We start from the raw sequence: 25,914 nt of genomic DNA, 5'->3' as shown, positions 1-25,914 counted from the left end.
CAGTCATCCCATCTTCTTCTCTACCTTCTTAACTCAGTGTATCACACATATACCACCACCGCTGCCAAGAACAGAACCAAAAACAAATCCAACAACTGTCAGGGTTTTGCATGCGTGCATTTCTGTGGTTATTTTAGGGGGAAAGGAGAGTGGGCCTCCCCTGGGTGGGCAGGGTTGTTGAGTTAGTGGCTTCGCTCAGGGTGAGATATAAGGCGTCAGATAACAGACTCGGTGCAACACACGGTGAACCTCTGAGCCACGGTCATGTGGAGCAGTGGGCTAAGCCACTGCACAGTGTTCAGCTTCCCGTCTCGATGTGGTCAGAGGGCGGGAGAGGATCTGCCAAGGACAGCACAGGAGAGACTTCTGGTCCCTTATCTGGAGTCTCTTTCTACTCTGAGATTTGTTTACCAAAACAATCTTGCACATTCTAAGTGTTCAAGAAATACTTGTCAAACTGCCATAGCTGGTTTGGCTCAGTGGATAGAGCGTCGATCTTTGGACTAAAGGGTCCCAGGTTCGATTTTGATCAGGGGCACATGCCCAGGTTGTGGGCTCAATCCCCAGTAGGGGGCGTACAGGAGGCAGCCGATCAGTGATTCTCTTTCATCATCTCACTCTCCCTCTCCCTTCCTCTCTGAAATTAATAAAAGTATTTTAAAAAAAGAAATACTCATCAAATGAATGACTGAATGTGCATTAGGCCACTTGTTGAAACTTGGGCTCCTGGAGGGGAAGAGCTGGGTCTTACCCTCTCTTGTCCCAGTGCGCCATCCCGTTCCAGGGCTCCGGGAGCTGAGTGACGGCCTTGGTGCAGGAGGCTCGCCAAGCTCCCTTCTCAGCCTTCTCGGCAGAAACATCTCGCCCGTGTGTTTTAGCCGCCTGGCAGGGTCTCTGGGCAAGGGGAGCATCCCCTAAAGGCACAGTCAGCAGTTTTTTCCTTAAACTCCTGCTTTGTTTTCTTCCCTGATTAGCAAATTGCTGGTCCACCTCTCCCACCCTGAGGCCTATGTACTCAGGGAACAAAAATTTATTTCACTCTCATCTAGAAAGGCAAAATAGCGCTCTCTCTCTCTCTCTCTCTCTCTCTATATATATATATATATATATATAATGATGCTTTCCCAAAGCAAACAGAATTGGCTTCTGGGTGAGCTCTGTTTGGGGTTATCTGTGGCTGTTTCCCTCCCCCAGTCGCACACATAATCATAGAGAGAATGCATGATCGCCCCTGGAAACGAGTGATCCATCACAGCCCTGAAGCCCAGACGCAGCTGCCTGAAGAGGGGCTGGAGGCAGGGGAGGCAGAGCCCACGTCAAGATTCTCAGGGGCCACACGGTCATTCAGGTCCTCACACTTTGCCAAGGAAGCTTATCAAAGAAGAAAGCAGACTGACCTTTTATGGGCCTCCGGTCTGCTCTGAGAATGCGAGGCTGGAAGTGAGCCTGGCTTTCTCCATCCTGCGGAGAGAGCGCAGACGCTTGAGAATTTGATTCTGTGACAGTACAGCCAGGGCGGCCTCGCGCAGCACTGTGCACGCTGCCTCGCGTTAGTTAGCAAAACAGCTCAAGACTGAGAATTTCAAACGGGAGCAAGGGCCTGACCTGCTTGTTCCCGGCTGTGTCATCCAGGGACAGCCCAAGTCTGGCAGAGACGGAAGCAGCTTTCTGCCACCGAACTCACCCCGTTCATTTAGATCAGGCGTCCCCAAACTACGGCCCGCGGGCCACATGCGGCCCACCGAGAACATTTATCCGGCCTGCTGGGTGTTTTTGCTGTTTTTTTTACTTCAAAATAAGATATGTGCAGTGTGCATAGGAATTTGTTCATATTTTTTTTTTTAAACTATAGTCCGGCCCTCCAACGATCTGAGGGACAGTGAACTGGCCCCCTGTTTAAAAAGTTTGAGGACCTCTGATTTAGATGAAAACATTACTGCGTGAACACCGATTCTAAGCTCCCCCTAATCCCGTGGTCAGCAAACTGCGGCTCGCAAGCCACATGCGGCTCTTTGGCCCCTTGAGTGTGGCTCTTCCACAAAATACCACGGCCTGGGCAAGTCTATTTTGAAGAAGTGGAGTTAGAAGAAGTTTAAGTTTAAAAAATTTGGCTCTCAAAAGAAATTTCAATCATTGTACTGTTGATATTTGGCTCTGTTGACTAATCTGATATGCTGAGAAACTTCCGGAAGCCATGCACACAGGACAAGGCCAGAGCCTCCAGGGGGCTGGGGAGCAGATCACAGGGCGCTTTGGTGGGGGATCTGAGAAAGCAGTCACAGCTTTAGCAAGGGAGCCTGGTCTTTCCCGCAGCGGGAGGTCCAGTTCCTGGGCTGGCTACGGAAAATGACCGAGCTTGTTTGCACCATCTCTAAAATACACCAAGTAACCAAGAAGCCAACATCTTTTCCCGTTACTGATGGAGAGGAGACCACTGGAAAATATCCACTTCCTCCAGCTTCTATCTGTTAATGACCTCCCCTGGGACTTAAGTGTCTAGCCATCCACTGGGAAACCCCCGTGTCACCATATGTGCAAAGTGGGCTCAGTGTGAAGTGGGTCCAGTGTGAGGCGGGCCCGGTGTGAAGGGAGCCCAGTTCTCCAGGTGGCCATTCTCTCTGGTCACATCATGACTCCATCATTTCAGCAGAAAGGCAAGTTGGCAGGAATTCAAGGAAGAAAGGCAGTGTCCTTAAAATATCCTGGCGAAGGCTTCTCTCTCTCTAGGGTGGAGCCCGGGCAGATTCTCTTCTCCCCGTTCTCAGAGGTGCTCCCCAGACCAGCAGTAGCAGCGTCACCCTCTGAGTTTCAACAATCTGAACACTGTCCAATCAAACTATTATTTTTATCAAAGGATTTACCATTATCTGAATTGACCTTATTTACTTATTTATTTATTGAATGCATCACCACTGGAATATAAGGTCAACAAGAGCAGAGGTGCTGTGTCCTGTACATCCCCGGCCTCTAGAGCCTAGAAGAATAGTGCCTGGCCTTTAGTAGATGCTCACTAAGTATTTGTCCAGAGAAGGAGGGAAGAAACTATTTCTTGCCTTTCAGGAGATAGCTTAGACATCTCCAGAATCTCAAAGCCATGTAAAAAATAAACCTTCTTCCACGTATGGTTGTGAAATGTGCCTGAACTGAAGACACAGCACCCTCCTTGTAAAAAAAAAATAATAATATTATATATATATATATATATATATATATATATATATATATATATATATTTATGGGTTTTTTTTATTGGTGTGTCACTTTAAAAATGGTAGCTACAATAGATTAAGTCATTTGGTATTACTATCTTTTTTATAGAATGTTGAACTTTTTCAGGGTGTCTGATAGGAGAACTTTGTGACCTCTACATTTGGTACTTTTTTATTATAAATCTCCCATCATATCAATTGCAAGAGTTGTAGCTTTAACAACCAAGAGTGACTGCAGACTGTCATTCATGGTAAGGTGATTACAGTTAAAAGACTTTTCTTAAAGATCTTCTTCCTTGGGTTTAATGCTGAGCTCCACCTTTTCAAATAAGGCTTAATTCTCCTGAATTCTCCTTTTCTATATAACATTGAATAGATATTAAAATCCAAATTTTATTCTTCCCTTTGGGCGCCTGTGGGTTTTAAGATGTTTCTTCCCTGAGATCAAATACCAGAGGGAAAATTATTGCTGAAGTTTTTCATGAGTACAATGGTGACATATCTCATTCAATTATCCTTTCTGTATCGAGCAATGAAATAACCACATAATAAGCGGTATATCTTCTATCACTAGTCAGTACAAATAAATCTTGTGTTCTTACTGCTCTTAGAGGGACAACTTTGTTTATAAGCACCTCCTTTCATTTCACTATCCTTCACTATAAATCTATAGGAGAAAATGCCATTTAATAGAAACGGTGCATGATGAAACTACACACCAGCAATGTCCAACAGGAATTGGGTTGAGGCCAATCAATTTTCCAGTCTTCTCCTTTTTTATTCCCATTTTATTGTTTTCTACTCTTAACACGATTCTTTAAAAAAAAAACAAAAAAACTTTATTGTTGAGAATATTACAGATGTCCCCCTTTTTGCCCTCATTCCTCCCCTCCACCCGGTTCCACCCAGTCCCAGGCCTCCACCACCCTGTTGGTGTCCATAGGTAAGATCTGTGGTTAATCTCCTTCTGTCCCCCCACCCGCTTCCCTCTAAGATTCCGCAGTCTGTTCCATGCTTCCATGCTTCTGATTCTATTTTATTCACCAGTTTATTTTGTTCATCAGATTTCTTGTTCATTTATTTTGATTTTTAGATTCAATTGTTGATCGATATGTATTTGTAGCCATTGTATTGTTCATATTTTTTCTTCTCCTTCTTCTTGTTCTTCTTCTTGTTCTTCTTCCTCCACCACCTCCTCCACCTCTTCCTCTTCTTATTATTAAAGAATACCCTTCAACATTTCATGTAATACTGGTTTAGTGGTGATGAACTCCTTTAGCTTTTTCTTATTTGTGAAGCTCTTTATCTGACCCTCTTTTCTAAATGAGAGCTTTGCTGGGTAATCTTGGTTGTAGGTCCTTACTATTCATCACTTTGAATATTTCTTGCCACTCCCTCTGGCCTGCAAAGTCTCTGTTGAGAAATCAGCTAACAGTCAAATGGGCATTCCCTATAGGTAACTAACTGCTTTTCTCTTGTGCTTTTAAGATTCTCTCTTTGTCTTTAACCCTTGGCATTTTAATTATGTGTCTTGGTGTGGGCCTCTTTGGGTTCCTCTTATTTGAGACTCTCTCTGCTTCTTGGACTTGTAAGTCTATTTCTTTCACCAGGTAGGGGACGTTTTCTGTCATGATTTCTTCAAATAGGTTTTCAATATCTTGCTCTCTCTCTTCTCCTTCTGGTACCCCATAATGCAAATGTTGGTACCCTTGAAGTTGTCCCAGATGCACCTTACACTATCTTCATATTTTTTTTATTCTTTTTACTTTTTGCTCTTCTGTGTGGGTGTGTTTTGCTTCCTCATATTCCAAATCATTGATTTGATTCTCGGAATCCTCTACTGTTGAATCCCTGTAAATTATTCTTTATTTCAGTTAGCGTATGCTTAATTTCTAACTGGTCCTTTTTCATGTCTTTGACATTCTCACTAAGATCCTTGAAAGTCTCATCAAGATCCTTGAGTAACCTTATAACCATGGTTTTGAACTCTGTATCCAATAGTTTGCTTGCTTCCATTTCCTTCATTTGTGACATGTTTCTTTGTCTTCACATTTTGGCTGCTTCCCTGTGTTTGTTTCTATGTATTAGGTAGACTGCTATGTCTCCTGGGATTGGTAGAGTGGCCTTATGTAGTAGGTGTCTTGTAGGGCCCAATGGCTTAGCCTCCCCAGTCACCTTAGCTGGACACTCTTGGGTGTGCCCTTGTATGGGCTGCGTGCACAGACTTGTAGTTGAGACTTGATTGCTGTTAGTGTCTCTGGGAGGAGTTGACCTCCAGGCCAATTGGCTGTGAGGATCAGCTGCTGCTATAGTGATGGAGCTGCTGTGCAGGAAACATCCCTATGGAGCAGTACTTGGATACTCGCTGAGTCTGCCTCTTGAGTATGTTGCTGGTGGATGTGTAGAGTTGTAATCTGCTATGGTCTGAAGCTGTCCACCAGGTGCCCTGGCTCTAGGGCCTCCAGAGAGATGCAAAGTCAGCCACTGCCTGAGCCACCCAGCAGGAGCTATTTGTGTTGGGCTTGGAGGGGCCCAGATGGGGCCCAGCTGTGAAGCAAGGCAGGCTCGTGCTAGAGCTGGGTCTTGGGCCTCTTATTGGTAGGTTGGAGGCATGCTGACCCACCTGCAGCTTGTCTGAGGCTACAAATTAGATGGGGCGGGGTCTCAGGGAACACTGGGCGGAGCAAACAGTGTGGGCCACACTGATGGAAGCAGACATGGCTGCCAGTCAGCTCTGCAACAGGGGAGGGCCCAGCCCAGGAACAATGACCATTGTGAGCACCCCGTCTGGGAGAAAACTGCCCCCCGAGTTCCTACCTTGGTGCCAGACAGCCCAGTTCCTCCCCTTACGTGTCTGGGTCCCCCGGCGCTGGAGCTTAGAAGAATCTGGAGCATGTAAGTTTGTGTGCGGGCCCTTTCTAAAAGGAACAGCTGGGGTCCAGCAGCCTTTGTGTCTCTCAGCCACAATTCCTGCTGGTTTTTACAGCCCGGAGCTATGGGGACTCTCTTCCCAGCTCTGGGACCCTGGGCTGGTGTGTGTGGGGGGGGGGGGTGGGGGGGGGGGCTGGTGTGAGGCCAGGACCCCTTTCTCCTCTCGGGATGCCCCTGCAGAGACAATCTCCCTCCCAATTTAAAAACTGGCGCATGTGGGTGCCAGAGCAGCCCGCTCAGCGCCTCAATCTCCCTACCAGTCTCAGTGCGCTTTCTTCTTTACTTCTCTAGTTGCAAGATTTCCATTCAGTCAGCTTTCAGGCGGTTCGGAATGATGGTTGTTCTGTATTTTAGTTGTCATTTTGATGTGGCTATGGGAGGCAGCAAGCACAGGTGTTTGTTTACCTTCGTCGCCATCTTAGTTCTCTTAGATATATACTTCTGACCCCGGATTTAGAGTCTCTTTGTACTCTGAGATTTGATTACTAAAACAATCTTCTTAGTTACTAAATATATATACACATATATATATATTAGTAATGCCTTCTTTGGCAGTTAGTTGAGTCTGATGAACGGAGTTAACAAATAGTAGATATCTTCTTAAAAGAAACTGATGAGAATGGTGGTTAGGAACATGGGCTTTGGAGTCAGATTTGGGTGGAAGTCCGCCTCCACCACTTGCCAGCTGAGTGACATTGGGCAAGTGGTTTAAGCACTGGCCCTCCATTCATTTCCTCACTGGTAAAACGGGAAGGGTGATAGCACTGAGCTCCTAAGGCCAATGTGAGGATTCAATTAGATCATACACACCTATAGCAAATGCTCAAGCAACAGGTGATCTCATAGTTACTCTTCTTTCACTGGGTTCACCCACAGGGAGCAGCACCAAAGTGTCCCGAGGTTTCTCACCATGACATGCAGCTTCACAGCATCTCTTTGGAGTTCTTCAGGGGCCGTGTGAGACAACGAAGGAGAAAGAGGATGCTAGATGTTTGTGTGTTTCGGGCAAGGGAAGGATGAGGAGCGAGGCCCAGGCGTGGGGGAGGGGAACCGCTGCAGGGTGGAGGCTGCCGTGCCTGCCTGGCCTCCGAAGCTCTGTGGTGGCCGAGTTTTCCTTGCTCATTGTTATGGCGTCTGGGCAGAGAGGCGCTCGGGAGCCAGACCTCTGAGGCTGCGTGTGGTGAGCCCGAGGGGCTGGCAGTCGCTGAGGGCGGAAACCACTGTTTGGAGCTGCTGGCAATTTAACTGTTTCTGTTGCTCATTGCTGAGGCTGAGAAAAAGGCAGGAGGGCCAGAACATTCCACACTGCGATTCTGTTTGTGGTCAGAGCCTGCTCACCAAGAGCGTCAAAGGTTTCTTTGGAACCATAAACTTATCAAGCGGCTTCTGAAACGAGATTTTTAGCTGGGTGCATATCAAAATGTCAGCTGCCTAGACTCGTGACTTGGTTCTCTCCTCCGGATTAATAAAGAACCATTTGGCCCATTTCAGAAGGCGGTGAGAACTGCCTGGTGTGAGTGACAGCTGGTGTGGCTGACTGGGTCCTCACTGCCCACCTGAAATGATTTAGCCAGGACTATGCCTATTGGTGGTGTGGGCATTACGACCTTCTAGAGACCAAAGTAACCATAAGCATGTAACGTCTCTTTTATGGCACAGCCTTGGGTGTGCCTGATCTGTCTCAAGGCTAGAGGTGCATCTTAGCAGTGTTTTCTAAAAGAAATACATCCTCCAATTCATGGGTATGGGAAAACTGTTCAACAGTAAAGGGGTGCTCAACAAATCATGTACTAAAACATTTTGCAGCAGTGAAAAGAGATATTTTCAGGTAAGTCTGATGCTTCTGATGCAATGTGAAGTGAAAATGGCAAGAATCAAAACCTTACATACAGCAGTGTGGGTCTCAGAGGGCGGTCCCTGGACCAGCAGCAGCATCTGTAAACGTGGTAGAAATGTCGATCGCAGGCCCCACCCAGTCCTATGGCCCCGCCAGACCCACTGAATCAGAGACTCGGGAGTAAGCCCACAGCAGTGTGTGTTTTAATAGCCTGGTGAACCTGATGTATGTTCAAGTTTGAGCGTCACGGGTATAGGGCATAAATCAATGTAAATATGTAATTTATATGCATATGGAAAGAATACACAAAAAGATAAAGGGATTCTCCCTGTGATAGGATTATGGATGATGTTTTGCTCTTCCTTGTTTATCTTTTGTGTTTTTTATATCATCTATTTTTTCCAAAATGAGCATATCTTGCTTGGTATTTAGTGTTATCCGATATTTCTGACACACGTGTATCGTGTCAATGCGTACCACATTACACTTTCTTGAAGATTTAATTATTCATGCCCCTTCAGTGTTCTTCAGTTTTTTATTCTTACAAGTCAACCTCCCTACATCTTTTGTGATAATTCTTCTCAGCCTCACTGTTTGAGGACTGACTCTCCTTCCCTTGCGTCTGGAAGCCCCTGCTATTAATAATAGAATTTTGGAAACTGTCAAGTCTCTATGCTTGGTTTGTCATAAGTGAATAAATAGTTGTTTTTTAAGGCATGATATTTCCTTTTGGATGTATTTAATATGAATATGTAAATTATATGCATACAAAAATACATATTTTCATGCATTAGTAACAATTTTAATTTCTGCATTATATTTCCATGCACAATTTCCATTTTAAAAAATATATTTTTTATTGATTTTTATAGAAGAAGGGAGAGAGGGAGAGAAACATCAATGATGAGAGAGAATCACTGATCGGCTGCCTCCTGCACGCCCTACACTGGAGATCGAGCCCGCAACCCAGGCATGTGCCCTGACCAGGAATGGAACTGTGATGTGACCTCCTGATTCACAGGTCAACGCTCAACCACTGAGGCACACCAGCCGGGCTACAATTTGTTGGAATTTCGTTTTTACTACATTGACTCAAAGCATTTTAAACAACTTGACCCTTCTAATTTCAAGGGTTCATTTACAAAATAAGCAGATACAGTAGATTTACATGTATAAAGGAGGTTTAAGTTCTAAAGTCAGCAAATAGGGTGACAATCATGTAGGTCAAAATGAGTACATCTCAGCAATGCCAGCATAGTCTGCTTCTTGCTCCAGCTGTGGAACAAACAGGCTTTGCCTGAATACTAGCTCACACAGTTAGGGGCCGTGTTATGCACTAATGTACACCTTGCATTTCTAGAATCACTTAGATCTGTGACAGGTTCTGAGTCAGAACCAACTGAGAAAATAACAGACTCCTCCTAGCTTATACTCATTTTCTAGGCAAAGCAGATGACATTGCCTGAACTATTTAAACTATTTTGGAGGGTTTGTTTGCTTTTGCTTTGGTTGGTGGCACATAATTGCCTCTGCCTGATTCAAAGTGCATTTGGTTTGATTTCACTGTACCTCCGCAGTATCCTCTGCTATTCCCTAGGCATCCTTCTCTCAGGGCTTCTCTGGAATGTTCTCCAGTAAGAAATGACTGACCTCTCCCTTGGTATTCAGATCTTACTCATCCTTTAAAATCTTATGCAGAAGCTGCCTCCTACACAAAGCCTTTCTAATCTCAGTAGAAAGTAGTCCCCCCCATGCTATAAATGTCTCTGGGACATTGATCATTCTTGATTATGCTTGCATTTGAATATGGCTGAGCTTGCTCAGGACACTCTAAGGTTCTTGAAGGCAGCAGTGTCTTTAACATCAGTCTTGGCTTTGAATCCTAGATCTGCCCTTTCTAGCCAATGCTAAATAAATTCTAAGTCCCTCTGTGCCTCCCGCCTCCTCTGTAAAATGGAGATAGTTATAGTACCAACCTCTTAGAATTCAAGTGAGCATTAAATGAGATACTGCATGGTAGGGGGCTAGCACAAAATCCAGCTTATATTAAATCCCAATAAATGTTAGCTCCTTTCATTTTTATTCTCCATTGCAGTTGCAATAGTACATTTATGCTCTATAAGCATTTGTTTATTGAATGCATGAATGAATAAATACTATAGCTAAGTTCATACACACCCCTCTGAATTCTCAGTGCTCCATGGGGAGTGTATACTTGCCATCTGTCTGTTAATCTATTACAGAACTTAATGAGCCAATGATTCTGTTTTATTCTCAAGGCAGGTGTTGGGTGTATATGGGTAAATTTTCTGTCTCAAGGAAGCTGCCATGGACCATCTAGTTTCATACTTCATCAAGCTCCATGTTTTCGATGTGGGAATTACAATGCTGAACTGTGATTTTGCCTGGATGCAAGAACTGTAGGAGGACTAGGCCTTTAGGGAGAAGTTTATAAACAGGGACTGTATGGGGCAACCTGAAGAATCAGAGCATGAGTTTGCAGATTAGCATATTTCCCTTACAGAGCCTCCAATCACGCGGTACTCTAGATGTCGCTCAATGAGGGCATAGGGCAAAACCAGCTGCTTTTTGGGTTTGTCAAGCATCTCAAGTTATTCCTCAGGAGCTGGGGTTTGGCAAAGCCTGAAGCCCACGTTGCCAAGTCCTTCTCTCCCCCTTAATTTTTAAGCCCATGTGTATTTTAAGGGAAATTTAATCCGTATGTTTCTGTTTCCTTTACACTTAACTCATAAAAATGGTTTGTCAGAGCAATTTGATGTCCCAAAAAATCTTTGGAGCCTTTATAATGATATTTTTTAACCTTCCTCCCCTCCCTTAGACACAGGAAATTGTGTTGTGTTTTTTTGTTTTTTGTGTTGTTTTTTTTTAAAGAACATGAATCAAACCAAAAGCCTCAAGGTCAGTATTGGTGGGTCAGACACACAAGCTCAAGGAGCTGTGCATTGGCGACAGCGGCATCTCCCACTGCTGTTCCTGCAGGCTCTGGGGGGTGGGAGAAAGGGCGATGTCACATGGCAATGTGTTGGAATAGAGTCCTCAAATATTTGATTGTGCGCCCACCAGGCCAAGAGCCTCTCTCCCCTCTGAGCTTCTATATTGGGAGATCTGCTCCTTAGAAGTGGGTCCCTCCACCTTAGTCAAGTCCTGACATTCAGCCCCAGAAGTTCATGCACACATTAAGTTTAAAAGAATTGAGACCACTAATTCTAAAATACAGTAACCGTTTTCTAATCTAGTTTTCCACATCATCCCTGGAGAAGAAAACCAGAGTCAGCAGGCCCACGTTAACTGCCACAGAAGTGTTCCCACAATGCTTTGTAAAGATGGCATGCCTCCAGGCTTAGTGAGTTCACATCCTTCCGAGACATCCATTTCTATAGAACATGAACACCAAACTGGGGTAGTAAGACGGCATATCACTTTTATTTTGGATCTCGGATGATAACAGAAAACAAGTGATAGAAAGTGGCCAGTCTTGTAAATCCATTGAGTCCATGGGGCCTGGTGGACATCAATGATTTACAGGATTGGTAAGTCATAAGCAGGTGCACAAGTCAGAAATCTCTTAATCTACTCTTCAACAGTCTAGGCAGTGCCAAAGGTACACAAATATACTCTATTTTACCTGCTTTCAGCCAGGCCCTGAATCAAATGTTTATATCACCTTACTGAATTCAGATGATAACTTCCTAATAAGCTGAATATCATTATCCCCATTTTACAGATGCAGAAACTGGTGCTCCTAACGTTACTTACTGGGTAGATTAAGCAACTTGTCCAAGCTTGCAGTTAATGGAAGTGCTAGAATTCAGACACCATTCTGTCAAACTCTAAAGCCCAGATTGTGGGAATGTAAAATGGTATAATCACTCTGGATAAAAGTGTGAGTTTCTTAAACTCTACATGCAACTAACATATGTTCCAGCAATTGCACTACTAGACATTTATCTCAGAGAAATGAAGACTAGTTTGGGCATAAACACTTGTACACAAATGTTTATAGGAGCTTTATTCGTAATAGCCTCAAGTGGAAATCACCTAGATATCTTTTGATAGAGTCAATGGTTAAAGAAACCATGGTACACCTGTACCATGGAATACTACTCATTAATAATAAGGAACAGACTTTTTTTAAAAAATCTTTTATTGTTGAGAGTATTACAGATATCTCCCTTTTTCCCACTCATTGTGCCCCTCCACCCGGTTCCTGCCCCACCCCAGGCCTTCACCACCTTGTATCCATAAATTAACCTTAAGGTTAATTTCTTCCTGTTCCCCCTCCCCCCTTCCCTCTGAGATTCATCAGTCTGTTCCATGCTTCCATGCCTCTGATTCCATTTTATTCACCCATTTATTTTGTTCATTAGATTTCTTGTTCATTTATTTTTATTTTTAGATTCAATTGTTGATAGATGTGTATTTGTTGCCTTTGTATTATTCATATTTCTCCTCCTCCTCCTTCTTCCTTTTATTAACAAATGCCCTCTAACAATTCATATAATATTGGTTTGGTGGTGCTGAACTCCTTTAGCTTCTTCTTATTTGTGAAGCTCTATCTGACCCTCAATTCTAAATGAGAGCTTTGCTGGGTACAGTAATCTTGGTTGTAGGTCCTTAGTATTCATCTCTTTGAATATTTCTTGCCACTCCTTTCTGGCCTGCAGTTTCTATTGAGAAATCAGCTGACAGTTAAATGGGCGCACCCTGTAGGTAACTAACTGCTTTTCTCTTGTGTTTTTAAGATTCTCTCTTTGTCTTTTTAATTATGTCTTGGCATTTTAATTATGTGTCTTGGTGTGGGCCTCTTTGGGTTCCTGGTATTTAAGACTCTGCACTTCCTGGACTTGTAGGTCTATTTCTTTCACCAGGTAGGGGAAGTTTTCTGTCATGATTTCTTCAAATAGGTTTTCAATGCCTTGCTCCCCTTCTTCTCCTTCTGGTACCCCTATAATGCAGATGTTGATACGCTTGAAGTTGTCCCAGAGGCTCCTTACACTTTCTTCATTTTTTAAGTTATTTTTGCTCTTCTGACTGGGTATTTTTGCCTCTTCATATTTCATGTTGTTGATTTGATTCTGACTCCTCTGCTCTACTGTTGAATCCCTGGAAATTATTATTTCAGTTAGTGTATGCTTAATTTCTGACTGGTCCTTTTTCATGTCTTTGACATTCTCACTAAGATCCTTGAAAGTCTCATCAAGATCCTTGAGTAACCTTATAACCATGGTTTTGAACTCTGTATCCAGTAGTTTGCGTGCATCCATTTCTTTCATTTCTGACATGTTTGTCTCCACATTTGGGCTGCTTCCCTTGTTTGTGAAGCTCTTTATCTGACCCTCAATTCTGAATGAGAGCTTTTCTGGGTAGAGTAAAACTCTATGTATTAGGTAGAACTGCAATGTCTCCTGGAATTGGTAGAGTGGTCTTATGTAGTAGGTGTCCTGTAGTGCCCAGTGGCTAAGACTTGCCAGTCACCTGAACTGGGCACCCCTGTGTGGGCTCTGTGCACAGTCTTATAGTTGAGCCTTGTTTTCTGTTAGTGTCTATGGGAGTAGTTGACCTCCAGCCTCACTGACTGTAATGACCAGCTGTGACTACGGTGGGAGGGCTGCTGTGCAGAACTGGAGGCCCAGCTGTGAAGCAAGGCAGGCTTGTTCTAGTGCCAGGTCTTGAGCCTTTTATTGATAGGTTTGGAGCATGCTGTCAACAGCTACAGCTTGTTTGAGAGATTTTAGCAAAGCCTGAGCCAGGACAGGCCATTCATTTGGAAAAGCTGCTGCAAACTGCTTCATTTGGACTGCAAATTGGATGGGGTGGGGTCTCAGGGAATCACCAGAGTGAAGCAAACAGTGTGAGCCATGCTGAGCTGAGTGCCACTCAGGTCTGTGAGAGGAGGTCCCAGTCCAGGAACAATTACCCTTGAGAGCACCCCTGTCTGGGAGAAAGCCACCCTTGGGTTCCTTCCCTGATGCCACAGTCCAGTTCCTCCCCATATGAGTCTGGGTCCCCCAGAGCCACCTGGTGCTGGATCTCAGAGGTATCAAGTCCAAGTAACTTAATGCACAGGCCCTTTAAAAGGAACACCTGGGATTCCAGCAGCCTCCATGTGTCTCCTGCTGGTTTTTATAGGCTGCAGTTATGGGGACTTCTCTTCCCCGCTCTGGAACCCTGGGCTGTGGGTCTGTGACTCCTTTCTCCTCTCTAGCGTCCTCCACAGAGATGATCTCCTCCCCCCGCCCCCCCCCCCCCATTAAAAAAGCCGAACATGTGGATGTTGGACCAGCCCTCTCATTGTGGGCTCTCCTCCTACCAGTCTCACTGTGCTGCCTTGTTTACTTCTGTAGTTGTAGGACTTCCACTCAGCCAGCTTTCAGGTGGTTCTGAATGATGGTTGTTCTGTATATTAATTGTAATTTTGATGAGGTTGTGGGAGGCAGCAAATACAGGTGTTTACCTATGGTGCCATCTTGATTCTCTAGGAACAGACTTTTGATACACACAATAACCCTGATGAATTCCGAATTATGCTGAGTAAAAAAGCCAATCTTAAAAGGATACATACTATATTATTCCCTTTTATATAACATTTTTGAAATGCAAATTTATAGAAATGGATTCGAGATTAGTGGTTGCCAGGGGTTAAGGGAGGAGTGGGAGTTGCAGGGAAGTGGGTGTGGTTATAAAATGGCAATAGGGAGGGTTTTCTATGTGATGGAAATGAGTAGATGTGGAGAAAGAGGATGGGTAATGTATTTGGGTTAACTGAAAATATCAGTGATTCTTTTTTTCAAGCAGAGCTCCAAACCATTTCACTCTAACTCTGGGGTCCTGTGTGATGCCTGATGCCATCTCAGACAGGAATCTATTCTCACTCTTAACTACTCAATGCTGCCAAGCTCAAAATAAACTCTTCTTGTTCAAGGGCAAATGTGTTTTACTGGGCTACGTGAAACTGCCTTCAGCCTATTTGGTCCTAATTCAATCAGTTAAAATAACCACAATTTCTCCTGTCCATATGCCACATTGCACTAAATTAATATTTGGTTGATGAAGTGTAAATGCTCCTAAGTGCTGGATTTTCTCTCATTTTTCTGGAGGAGACCATGAATATATAGTGTGTGTTTGGTGATTTTTTTTTTCCAAGTTTGAGAAGTAAATGTATTTTGGAATTGGACTGTCATGGAAAAATTCCTCCTTTTCCTTGATGCTGAAGGTAAATCACTGGAGGAGCAGTGAGAATGAATAACTAGTTCTGGCTGTGTTTGAAACACTGAGTTTGAGTGTTGAGGATCTAAGAACCAAGTGAAACTGTGTGACCTCCTTTTCAAACCAAGAGGAGCCTAAACTCCTTGGACTGGCGGCCCAGACGGAAGGCGCCTATTGCAGTCTTTTTAATCCCCTCTGAGCAAAGTCTTGGATCCCCCCCACTCCCCTCCCCCAATAATGAATGAAGTGAATAAGCCATTGAACTTCTAATTTCATTCAATGCCTCTGCTCTCCTGCGAGGTGCATCCGGTAGGTCTGACAATGCCATAGAAGAATTACACTGAGTACTTGGCATATGCAGTTCTTGAAAAAGCTCTGCTGAGCAGTCTGACAAAGTGGCCAGAGCACCCCATTCAGCCTGTCCCGGGCCTGCTTTCAGGGGAGTTCAGAGTCTGGGGCAGAGTGAAGAAAGGGAAGTGGGACAGAAGTCTGAACAGAAGAGCTGGGCCAGAAGAGGGCTGTGACAGGTGTCTGCCCGAGTAAGAATGGAACAACAGAGGCGAGGCTCAGATTCAACCAGATGAATCTCCAGAGCCTTCTTAAAAAGTATTAGTATAGCTTCTTTAACTTCCTTATTTCTCCCTCTGTTTTTCTTTCTTCTCCAATTCACGCAATGCCTCTTGCTATTTGCTTTTGGTCAGATGCTCCTGACATTTGTACAGCAGTCTTGATCTGGCATTTTTAGGAGAAAAGGAAGAAGCTTTTTCTTGCAGCTGAGAGTAATATTAATGGGTAAAATGGCATTTGCAGTTCAATGTTGAAGCGACAAGGTAGACTGCCTTTATAACTGCCGGGTCCTATCACACAGGCACAGGTCTCCATGATTATGTCTGATTGTGCCAATGCAAGTAGCTTCCTCACATGCCCTTTACCTTGGCATGCTGAATTCTCACTGTGATTAATTACAAATAATTCTCTCTTCCGTATTAAGATTTGATGTCATGAAGTTACGGAGATTAAACCATTGGTCCAATTGCAGAGGTAGGAAGGTGAGCATTTGGCAGGAGACTGGATCCCAAGCCCGCCACACAAATGTCATCTAAGGGACTCTCGGCCACAAAGTTAATGGAAAAAGAAAACCTGGGAAATATGGAAGGCCTCTTTAGAGATTTATTTACTCATCAGTTAACCGATGATGACAGCACCTTTTCTGAAATTTAGTCTTAGGGCCTAGAATTTAACTTGGACTTAGACTCAAACCCCTCGCAGAGTTTATGAAAATTCAGTTTGGCTGGTACTCAGGAGGGGAAAAAAAATGAGAGTGGAAAGAGGAGAATGTACTCTATGTCTTGACTGACCACCAACACTACCCAGATTACTCATGCAAATCACTACCCACCCAGTGGGGCTACTTGGGTAATCAAAGCACCAATGCTCCCATGCACTGTGGTAAGCGTGAAGAAAAAAACCAGTCCCACTACAGGAAACATCTTGTTGGCTTTATCCAGTCTGATAATGAGTAAGGCACGTCTACATTAGTTTTTTGTGTGTGTTTTTTTAAAAAACAAACGTTCCTGATAAATAGCACATGTTTCAAGTAGATTTCCATGCACTCTAAGGAAAGAAAAGTCACATATGCTGGTTCTGAAGTATCAGAAATTTCCAATACAAACCAATTAGCTGGGTGGAAATAGAACATCTTGTCTTTGTAACAGAGATACTCTTCTCTGAGCTAAGTGTTCTTGTAGCCTTTTGATGCCACCATGTTAGAGCTGGAAGTGGCCTTCAAGATCCAGTTTGACCCCCTCAATTAAAGGACAGAAAGCTAAAAGTATTGTTTTAAAGCCAGGAGAATTTTGAGAAGATTCTAGTTGATGTCAAGAGACACTACATGTCACTTACTCAGATTATTCTGCCAAAAGAATTGGCTCAGCCTGTCTTCTTCTCTGACTCATAGGGAAGGTGTAAAATCCACCCACGTAGTTAAAGCTTGCTTGCTGGACAGCTGCTTATTTTGAAGTTAATAAAGGCCAAGGAAGCCCATTGTGAAATGTTTGGAGGACTATAATCTCAACTTACCCTCCTTGTTGTCATGGTCATTTAAAAAAAATGACAGATTTGAACCATAGGATGGAAGAGACACCAGGCATGGTAGGGATAAGAGGATGCTCTTTCTGGTTTGTTGTTATTGTTGTTTTCTGTGTGCTTCTAGGGATACTAGGTTTATCACCATGGCTGAGGATGGGACAGAGAATATGGTGGAAACTATGACAACAATTTCCTTCCTGGTGTGTCCCTGAATAGCCAGCACAGTCAGCACATAATCAGACAATCTACACTTGCACTGTTGCTGCTAACAACTTCATTATGCCTGTGATATTCAGCTGGGTAATTCATTTCCTGAGCATGGCTATATCTCCTGATATGCCTAACGGGTTGAAAGTAATTTTGCAAGCTTTTGAAGATGAATGTGCTTACCTTTGCCCTAATATGGGAAACAATGATAGCTACCATTAGGAAACAGCATTGTAGTGTTCGGCTTTCTAATGCAGGTTAGGTCTCCAAACCACACAGGCAGGAAACCTGAGTGATTGGAATGATACACTAGATGTGGGTCACTGGATGTCCCTTGTAACAGCTTTTTTGCCTGCCTCTGCATTTAACCTTCATATGGCCAAGGCATCCTACAAAACAAGGTGGCCTTTCCAAGGATGTAAAAGCAGTTAAATAATGGTCCCAGGGGTGGGTGGCCTTTGGCAATGCTGTGCTAAAGTGGAAGAACTAGATGAGAGCAAGAAATGTGACCTGTCTGTAGTATCCAATATCTAAGCTGCAATTTTTCTTTAAACCTAGGAACCAAAGTATAAAATACATCCCTCTGAGTTCTCTTTAATTCATATGAGAAGTAATTATGTTGTACTAATTTAAAGCATACACTTATTGAACATCATCTACTATGCACGGACTCCAATCCTTGAGCTGAGAGGCAGAGTCAAAGGTTGGCAAGACCTGAGTCCTGCCCTCATGGAGATCTCAATCCAGTAAGGAAATTGGAGCCCCACATTGCTCTAAGGAAGTTGCAAATTCTACAATGAGAGAAGAGAAGATGCTCCTTCTATTGGGAGCATAAAAGGGAACATTAATATTGCAATCTCCAAAGACTTCTACCTTCACCCATCTAAATTCTTTTGAGAGAAACTGGTCTCCTAAGAATCTTACTTGAGTCCACTTCTTAGGTCTGAGAGTTAGGACTCCCCATCTGATCTGATTTCTAAGTGCTTCTTGGTCATCATTGGTAAGGACCAATACCAAGTATCCCAAATGAAAATGGGAAGGTCAACATTAAGATAGATCTACGAATCTTTCAGCTTATCCTTGTATCTACCACTGCATCTGCTTTCTTGACTTTATGAAAGTATATCCTCCTAGACAGACTTTTATTGGAGGCTAGAAAATAGATTCTGTGCTAATACATTTAATGATATTTTTTATATTAAATTTTTTCACAAAAAAAAGAGAAGAGAATACATAGGAATAGGAGGCAGAGGAGGAAGAGTCTGCTGAAAACTCAGCAGTCATTTATCCTTCAGTATTTCAATTCATCAGCTTGACCACTTTGACTTCAGTTTTCATGGTTCCTGGTAAAGATTCATACGGTTTGATGGTTACTTGTACAAAGGGTTTTGACACTATGTTGAAACCACGCAGTCTGCCAATTGCTTTATTGTTCTGATCTGAGTAGACTTTTCCTCTGAATTATGAGTGTATGAATGTTCAAATCCTAAGCATTAATAATTTCATTTTAAGTTATTTGAGAAATCTGACTTTCTTAAAGTGAAGATGCAAAAATCATCTTGGGTTTTGAACTGCAGAAGAAAGTCCTCCCCAGGAAAATGGCCAAAATGAATGTCATCCCAACATCTCTTCAATGGCTCATCCTCCTCCCCCACACTTCCTCAGTCCAATTCTCACTACACAGAGGCACAATCAAGATCCAGTTAGCAACCCATTTATTGTAAGTGCTATTCTTTATGATAAAACCCAGTGCATCAAAGAATGTAGATGGCCTTGGGGATGGCTGTAAGGAGAAGTGACCTGTGCTAATTCCTCCTGGAGAGATTTAGGTGAATACTGCCACCTATTGATAGGTGAAATATATGCCACAAATTCTTACTCTGCCCAGAGATTGTTAATGCTTATCAGGGCGGATCTCTGTGTTGGCCAAAACATTTTAACAGCCCTAAGTTCATAGTTCTTCGTATGCTTGTAATGAAAAATATGTATTTTATAGTAATTTATAACAATTCACAAATTGTATTTCTGGTAAGAGGCAAAGGATAGTGGCACAAATGTCTTGAGCTTTGCAGACAGAGATTTGGGTTTGAGTCTCAGCTCGGGCCCTTAGTGAACATAAACAAGTTAATTCATCTCTCTGAACCTTAGCTCCCTCATCAATAAAAAGTGGATACTCTTCTTTGTAGGGTGTGAGAGCTCAGTGATATAGCTGCACAGCACACAGGAGGTGTTTGATAAGTGGCAACATTTGTGATTATTTTTCCACAGGGCCATTACAAGTAATGATTTGTGATGTCATGACTGGTAGATAATATGACAAACCACAGCACAGATCAGACTCTGGTGCACTGTTCTGTGCTGTTCAGTTACCTTTCAGCAATGCTACTTGTCTCGTGTAGCACGCTTTGACGTACAAAATTAGGACAGTGTGAACATAAATATTAGAACTTTAAGTGTGCCAATTGAGAAAATGAGGATAAATGGGCTTCATTACCAAATGTCTCCTGACTGCCCTAGAGGATATATGGGGCTGAGCAGATAAAGAATTATGATAAAACTTTGGAGCTGTGTATAAATGGGGCTTTGTGACCTGCTGGAGAAGGTTGAGACTTAGAGCCAGACCTAGGAGGTTCACATTCCTCCCTCGGCATGGTGTGGGGGATCCCAGGCTCGCACAGACAATAGGGGATTCATAGCTTGAGAATTCTAATGATGACTGAAAGGAGGGTGGCAGGCAGAACAAGAAGACTTTTCAGAAACAGGGACCCTGATTATCACATCGGTGCTGCAGCGAGAGGCTGCCGAGAGGCGGTGTGAGGCCGTTCTTGGAAAGCCGTCAGTGAAGTGTTTGTAAGCTCCTTAAGAGAATTCCATTTCTCAAAAATGCACCGCTGGAAAGTCTCACATGGTCCGTAAACACTCTGTCATCAAATCACGCCAGCAGTCGTGCAAACCATCTCTTTTCGAAGAGTCTTTATGAATGTCATGAGTCTAGTCTCCAAGACTTAGAGGGGGGGAAATCCAAAAGAGGGTTTCTCCGGATATTTTGGGACCTTTACTTTTAGTTTGAAAGGTCAACTGGTGCTTTAAACAAAATAATCAAGAAATACCCTGCCCATGAACAGACTGCACCTTTTGAAAAGGTCTGCTTTGGGACTGAATAGCCCATGCCCTCCCCAACCCCTTTTTCTTTTTTCTTTGGGGCTTAGAAATGGAGAGGGAGGAGGAGGAAGAGTTTCACATTCATTACTAACAACTTCACACATAATAAGCATATTCAGATACACCCTGGGGTGTTATAGTTTTCTTTTCCTATTTTTTGTCTTCTTTTTAGCAGCTTTCAATAAGTAGCACATTTTATTTTTGAAAAAAGAATCAGAGCCCTTACGGAGCAGCCGCGCCCTAAGGAAGGTCAGGAGATTAGGGAGCGGAAGTAGGCTGGCCAGACTCTGCTGACCACAGTAAGGGATTGCCGCTTTCTTCCCATAATTTAATTTTGAGACTCCAATGAAAAGGTAACCCCTAAGAAAAAAATCTTTCCTGAAAAAAAAAAGTGAAAAATTGTTAGAAAATGGTCATCAAAAAGTGATCAATTTAAATTTATGTCTTACAAACAAACCACATGGAAATAACCGCAGGGCAGACATGCATTTGCAATGATATATGGACAGTCTCAAAATATGGGCATGACTTTGCAGGAGAGGGCGAACATTAGTCGTTGGTGGGCTTTGGCCTAATATCACAGGTCTTCTGAAATTCTGAATGTTGCACTTCACAAATCAGAGGACAGTAAAATAAAAGGAACCTTTGAATTTCACTGGCCCAACTCCCTCATCTTACAAGTGGGAAAACTGAGACCTCAGGATAGACAGTCATTTGCCCAAGGTCACATAGCTGGTGAGGGGCAGCTTGAGGACTCAAGCTCAAACCCCATCTCAAACTAGGCTTCTTTCCCGTGAGCTAAACAGTTCCAAGGTGAGAAACTGCAAACCCTCACATTTAATCCAGGAGTCTCCTTTCTAAGGAAACCACACCCGCCCCCCTGCCTATGGCCCTGCGTATTTCTTGAGGTAGTTCATCTGTCACAGCCTGAAATGACTTCTTCAGCCACTACTAAATGGCTTCCTCAAAGCAGATTAGGCACATGCACGTGTCTCCAGGGCTCAGCCTCCTGCTCTTTTATCTGTCTTCAAAAGGTGTATAGACCATGACATGGCTGCCTAAATGATCTCTGTTTGTTTACTGGGACCTATCGATGTCACCATCATCTGCCATCACGCAGGTTAAAACTTTACAAGTCAGCTTCTTTCTCATTTCCTCCCCTGCTCTCACCTGCACCATAGACCACCTCCCATGTTCACCTCCTAATTTACATTTCTACATGCCCTCACCATCAAGGTCTTCCTGCTTCCAGGTTCTCACCACTTCAGTTCATGGTCCACAGTGGCTAGGACAGAGAGATCTAATCAGCTATAGTGACTTCTGCTCAAACACCGGTCACCTACAGGATAAAGTCTGAACTCTTCAGCAGAGCATCTGAGCGCTCCCCAGCCTAGCCCCTGCCCACTTTTGGAATCTAGATTCCAGTAGCCTCACCATCCCCATCACCATTTTCTCCATCTCAACTGGACCACTGTCCTTTCCCAAATATTCCAGGAACTCTGCATTATTCCATTCCCTCTTTTCAACCCCTGGAGGACTTCATTCCTCCACATCCAGTTCAGATGCAACCACCTCTGTGCAGCTCTCCTAACCGTCCCAGAAGGAATTCGTTTTTTGTGCTCCCTCAGCACACTGCTCATACTTTTTATGGCACTTATTTCATTCTGTCCTGTACTGTAAGTTGCATCTCTCTCATGAAATGGATCTCTTTTACCTTTGAAAAGGTGCCTCATTCCTCTGTGTACCCACTCCTCACCATAGTGCTTCATCAAGTGCTTTTCTTTCTTGTTATTTACTGAGCACTTACTATCTGCATGATACAAACTCTAAGGGCTGGAGGAGGAAGATACAAAATAATTAAAAAGCAAGCCTTCTCTTCGGGGGAGCTATAGTCAGTGAGACATGTTCAGGAAGAACCTAAGCAAGTAAACTAATTGTGGGGGGTGGAACTAGGTGAAGTGGAAGTGCTGGGTATGGAACAAACATTCTCAATGTTCCAAAGGAGAACACTGGTGTTATGATATGGAGGGTGGGGTGATGGGGGGGGGGAGTAGAGGGGAAGAAAAGGCAAGGCTGCTTTTAAATCCTCTCTCTGCTCTGGTCATTATTAGAGTCCTGTCTCCCTCTGGCCAATGAACCCATCTTTCCCTAATACCAGAGTCATCTTCCTAAAGCAAGTCTCTGATCACTTAACTCCCTGTTCAAATGTTTGCTGTCGAATGAATCAAGCATCAAATAATTGCAGGCTTATGCTAGGAATTGTGGAGAAAATCAGTTTGTAAGAAATGAGACAGACTCCAGGAAACAGCTGGAGAACAAAAAACAAGAACATGCTGTAAAAGTGCTGGGAGGTGGGGGACAAGCAAGTGTGTAATCAGTATGGTTAATCAAGGAGGAATAATCAGACCAGGCAAGCCTCCAACGGATGGCCACTTGGCAAGAGAAATTAGATGTACTCAGTGAACTTTAGGGTTCCTTTCAATTCTCAGACTCCATTTATTCTTTGAGGTGGTTGGTTCATTCAACAAATACATGCTAAGCACTTCAACAAAACAGTCATTAAATATTTATTGAATGCGTTCTGTGTGCCAGGAACTCTGCGAGGCATGGAAACAGAGCTGTGAATGAGGGACTTTGCACTTGAACTCTTACAGTGTCAAAAAAACTCTTACAGTATTTTGTTGCAACAAAATAATGATGGGGAGGTATAAGGTGCTGTAGGACCCCAAAGCAGGGAACGTCACAGCCCAAGGGCTAGGAAAATATCCCTGAGAGGTGATGTTTAAGCCAAGACTCCAAGACTGCACTTGAGTTAGTTGGACAAAAGGAACAGAGCATTCAGGAAGAAGAATCTCATATTCGGAAATTTAGAGTTAGGGGAGTATGGTGTATCCAAGGAATTGAAAGGCATTCAAAGAGACAGCATGGAGGTTAAGTAAGAGGGGCAGCAAGAAATTAGGCAAGAGGTAGGCAGAGCCAGGTTATGAAGAATTTTGCTAGAATATATCACAGAGTTTATATTTCATCAATAGGCTTTTGGTAACATTAAAGTATTTGGCTCAGTGTATCTTAACCTAGTAAATACTTAATTTCTGAAGAGTGGATGAATGAATGAATGGACGGATGCATGAATGGATGGATCTCTTTGCAAAGGATGAGGGCTTATAAAATGACTCAGACTTGAGCATTTGCTCCAACAAGCAATTACAGGGAGCATCGTCCCCTTAGGTTTGCAGAGTATAATGAACTCCTGACCCCTGTGAGGCTGCCCCTTACCTTAGAAGAATTACTCAGTCACCTGCCTTACCCCAGCAGATGGCTTTTAAGTAAATCTGCATTAAAGTCAAAGGTTTTTTACAGAAAAGGGTAAAGTGTTACCTGGTGATCATTAGGCTAAGCTGAGAAAGTGTAGCCTGACTCCTCCTTAACTCTTGATGGGGGGTTAAAAAAAAACAACAAAAAACAGCCTTCTGAACCTCAAGGGCATGAATAGTCCCAAATTTGATCATTTGTAGCAATGCTGAATAAGTCCAAGGAGAGAAAGAGAGAGAGAAAAGTGTTTGAGAGGAAGATGTTGCCTTTCTAATGGGAAAAAAAGTAAGACCCTGTGAAAAGCTAACCTGAGCCCTTCCTTTGGACGTGGGGTTTTAGGAGTCACTCGGTCTTGCTCAGATTCCAGAACAGCGCCTGGCGGGGACCAGTGAGCTGCCAGGTGAGATGCTATCCCTAGAAAAGGGGAGATTTCAGGAATACAGCCTGCCATGCCCAGGATTCTAATTAGTTAACCAGGACAAAGATGAGTGCTCCACCCTCCTGTTTATAACCAAGAAACTGATTATCCACAGAGTCACATTCAAAGTTGGGGAGTTGATTCCACTCCAGGTATAAATAACAGCCCAGAGTCGCTACCTAATAGAAGGGTCCAATATTATTTCTGAAGTCATCCCAGCAGCTAAGCTTTCATTTGGCAGAGAGAGATGATCTGAATAGAGCTTTAGAAAGTCTTAAAGCTGTTGCTAGGGACGTGGTGGGGGAGGGGGAGGGGAGTATTCATATGTGCTCTCAATCTGCAATGTCTCCCTAACACAATAAGCAGCCTGTGAAAGTCTCTTGCCATTTTACTTTAGAGAGAAACATTAAAAAATGCCTACATTAGTGGCTTTCTAGGAAATTCATTCTGTCTTTTTAGTCATGTAACGCGTACTGCTGTGAAAGGAGCCAGGTGCACCCATAGGTGGCTTGCCTGTAGGAAGCGCTGGAATCTTCCTCTCCATACTGAGGCTCTCCATATCCTACGCCCCCTGTCTGCGGACTACTTGCTCAGAACCTGCTCAGACAAAAGGTCGAGCTTGGTTGAATAGCCCTGACTGGACTAGGAGCTTTCTTAAGCTGTCCCTTGCTTCTGCGGGAGCTGGTCAAGGATTGCACAGGGGCCTTGAGGTGGGGGTTTGGCTGCCACTTGGGTGCTTCTAGTCTGGCAGCTGTGCGAATAAGGGGGTGACTGGCCCCAGAGAGCTGCAGTTCATTTTCAGTCCGATTGCTGGACAGGCTCTCAAAAGCCAGCCGGTATTTCTTTCCCTGCAATTGATGTAGTGCAAAGCAAACTGGCTGCCTCGCTGCCCCACAGCTCATCCTTGAGTGACAGCTGGTTCCTACTCAGTCTTATTTGCCATGAAGCTTGTTGTCCCTGCATTCTGTTCCTAAAGAACCACCCAGATACAATAGGCTAAGACACACTGGAGGCATGTCATCCTTTTACTACATGCACAAGAGCTTGAGAAATCAAGCCTTCCCGAGGCTGCAGTCCCGAAATACATTTAGTTTCTGAGCCAAGCTGTCTCCCTCTCCCCTCCTCTCTCTGTGCATCATTTGCTCTTTCATTTCGCACTAAGTGTAGCTTAGTGATCATGGACTTCAGCTCTTGCCTGTAGTGATCCTGTTCACATTTTATTCCTTACACAGAATAGGAAGGAGGTTCGCTTGCTTTGTGCAGAGGCTGAGCCACAGGAGAAGGCAAAGTCAATGTGATTTATTGAATGAAAGCACTGGACAATCACCAGCAACTTGCTCCTCTGCTGCCTCGAACAACCTAAACTGGTAAGTCAAATTTATTGTTGTCTTTCTCCATGTGAATGTGGGCTTTCTTAGTCACTGGTTAATTTTTAAATGTGTATATGTTGCTGCGGTTTCATGGTATAAAAAATTTGCATCTTCTGAACTTAGCTGCAGGTGGTCCATGAAGAATGCACATGA

At 43.6% G+C, this 25,914-nt stretch overlaps 1 protein-coding gene across 1 annotated transcript in view; it reads left to right on the top strand.

Moving 5' to 3' along the window:
- Positions 1-25,914, top strand: part of ANKFN1 (ankyrin repeat and fibronectin type III domain containing 1) — a gene marked incomplete at its 3' end in the record, with an annotated part of 350,672 nt that overhangs the window by 175,133 nt on the left and 149,625 nt on the right. Inside the window, exon 3 of the mRNA XM_079797013.1 lies at positions 25,624-25,758. The remainder of the gene's footprint in view (positions 1-25,623; positions 25,759-25,914) is intronic.

Source organism: Cnephaeus nilssonii (genome assembly GCF_951640355.1).
Source record: "Cnephaeus nilssonii genome assembly, chromosome: 19".
Lineage (NCBI taxonomy): Eukaryota > Metazoa > Chordata > Mammalia > Chiroptera > Vespertilionidae > Cnephaeus > Cnephaeus nilssonii.
The sequence above is the reverse complement of the archived record's forward strand: the minus strand, read 5'-3'. Positions and strand labels throughout refer to the sequence as shown.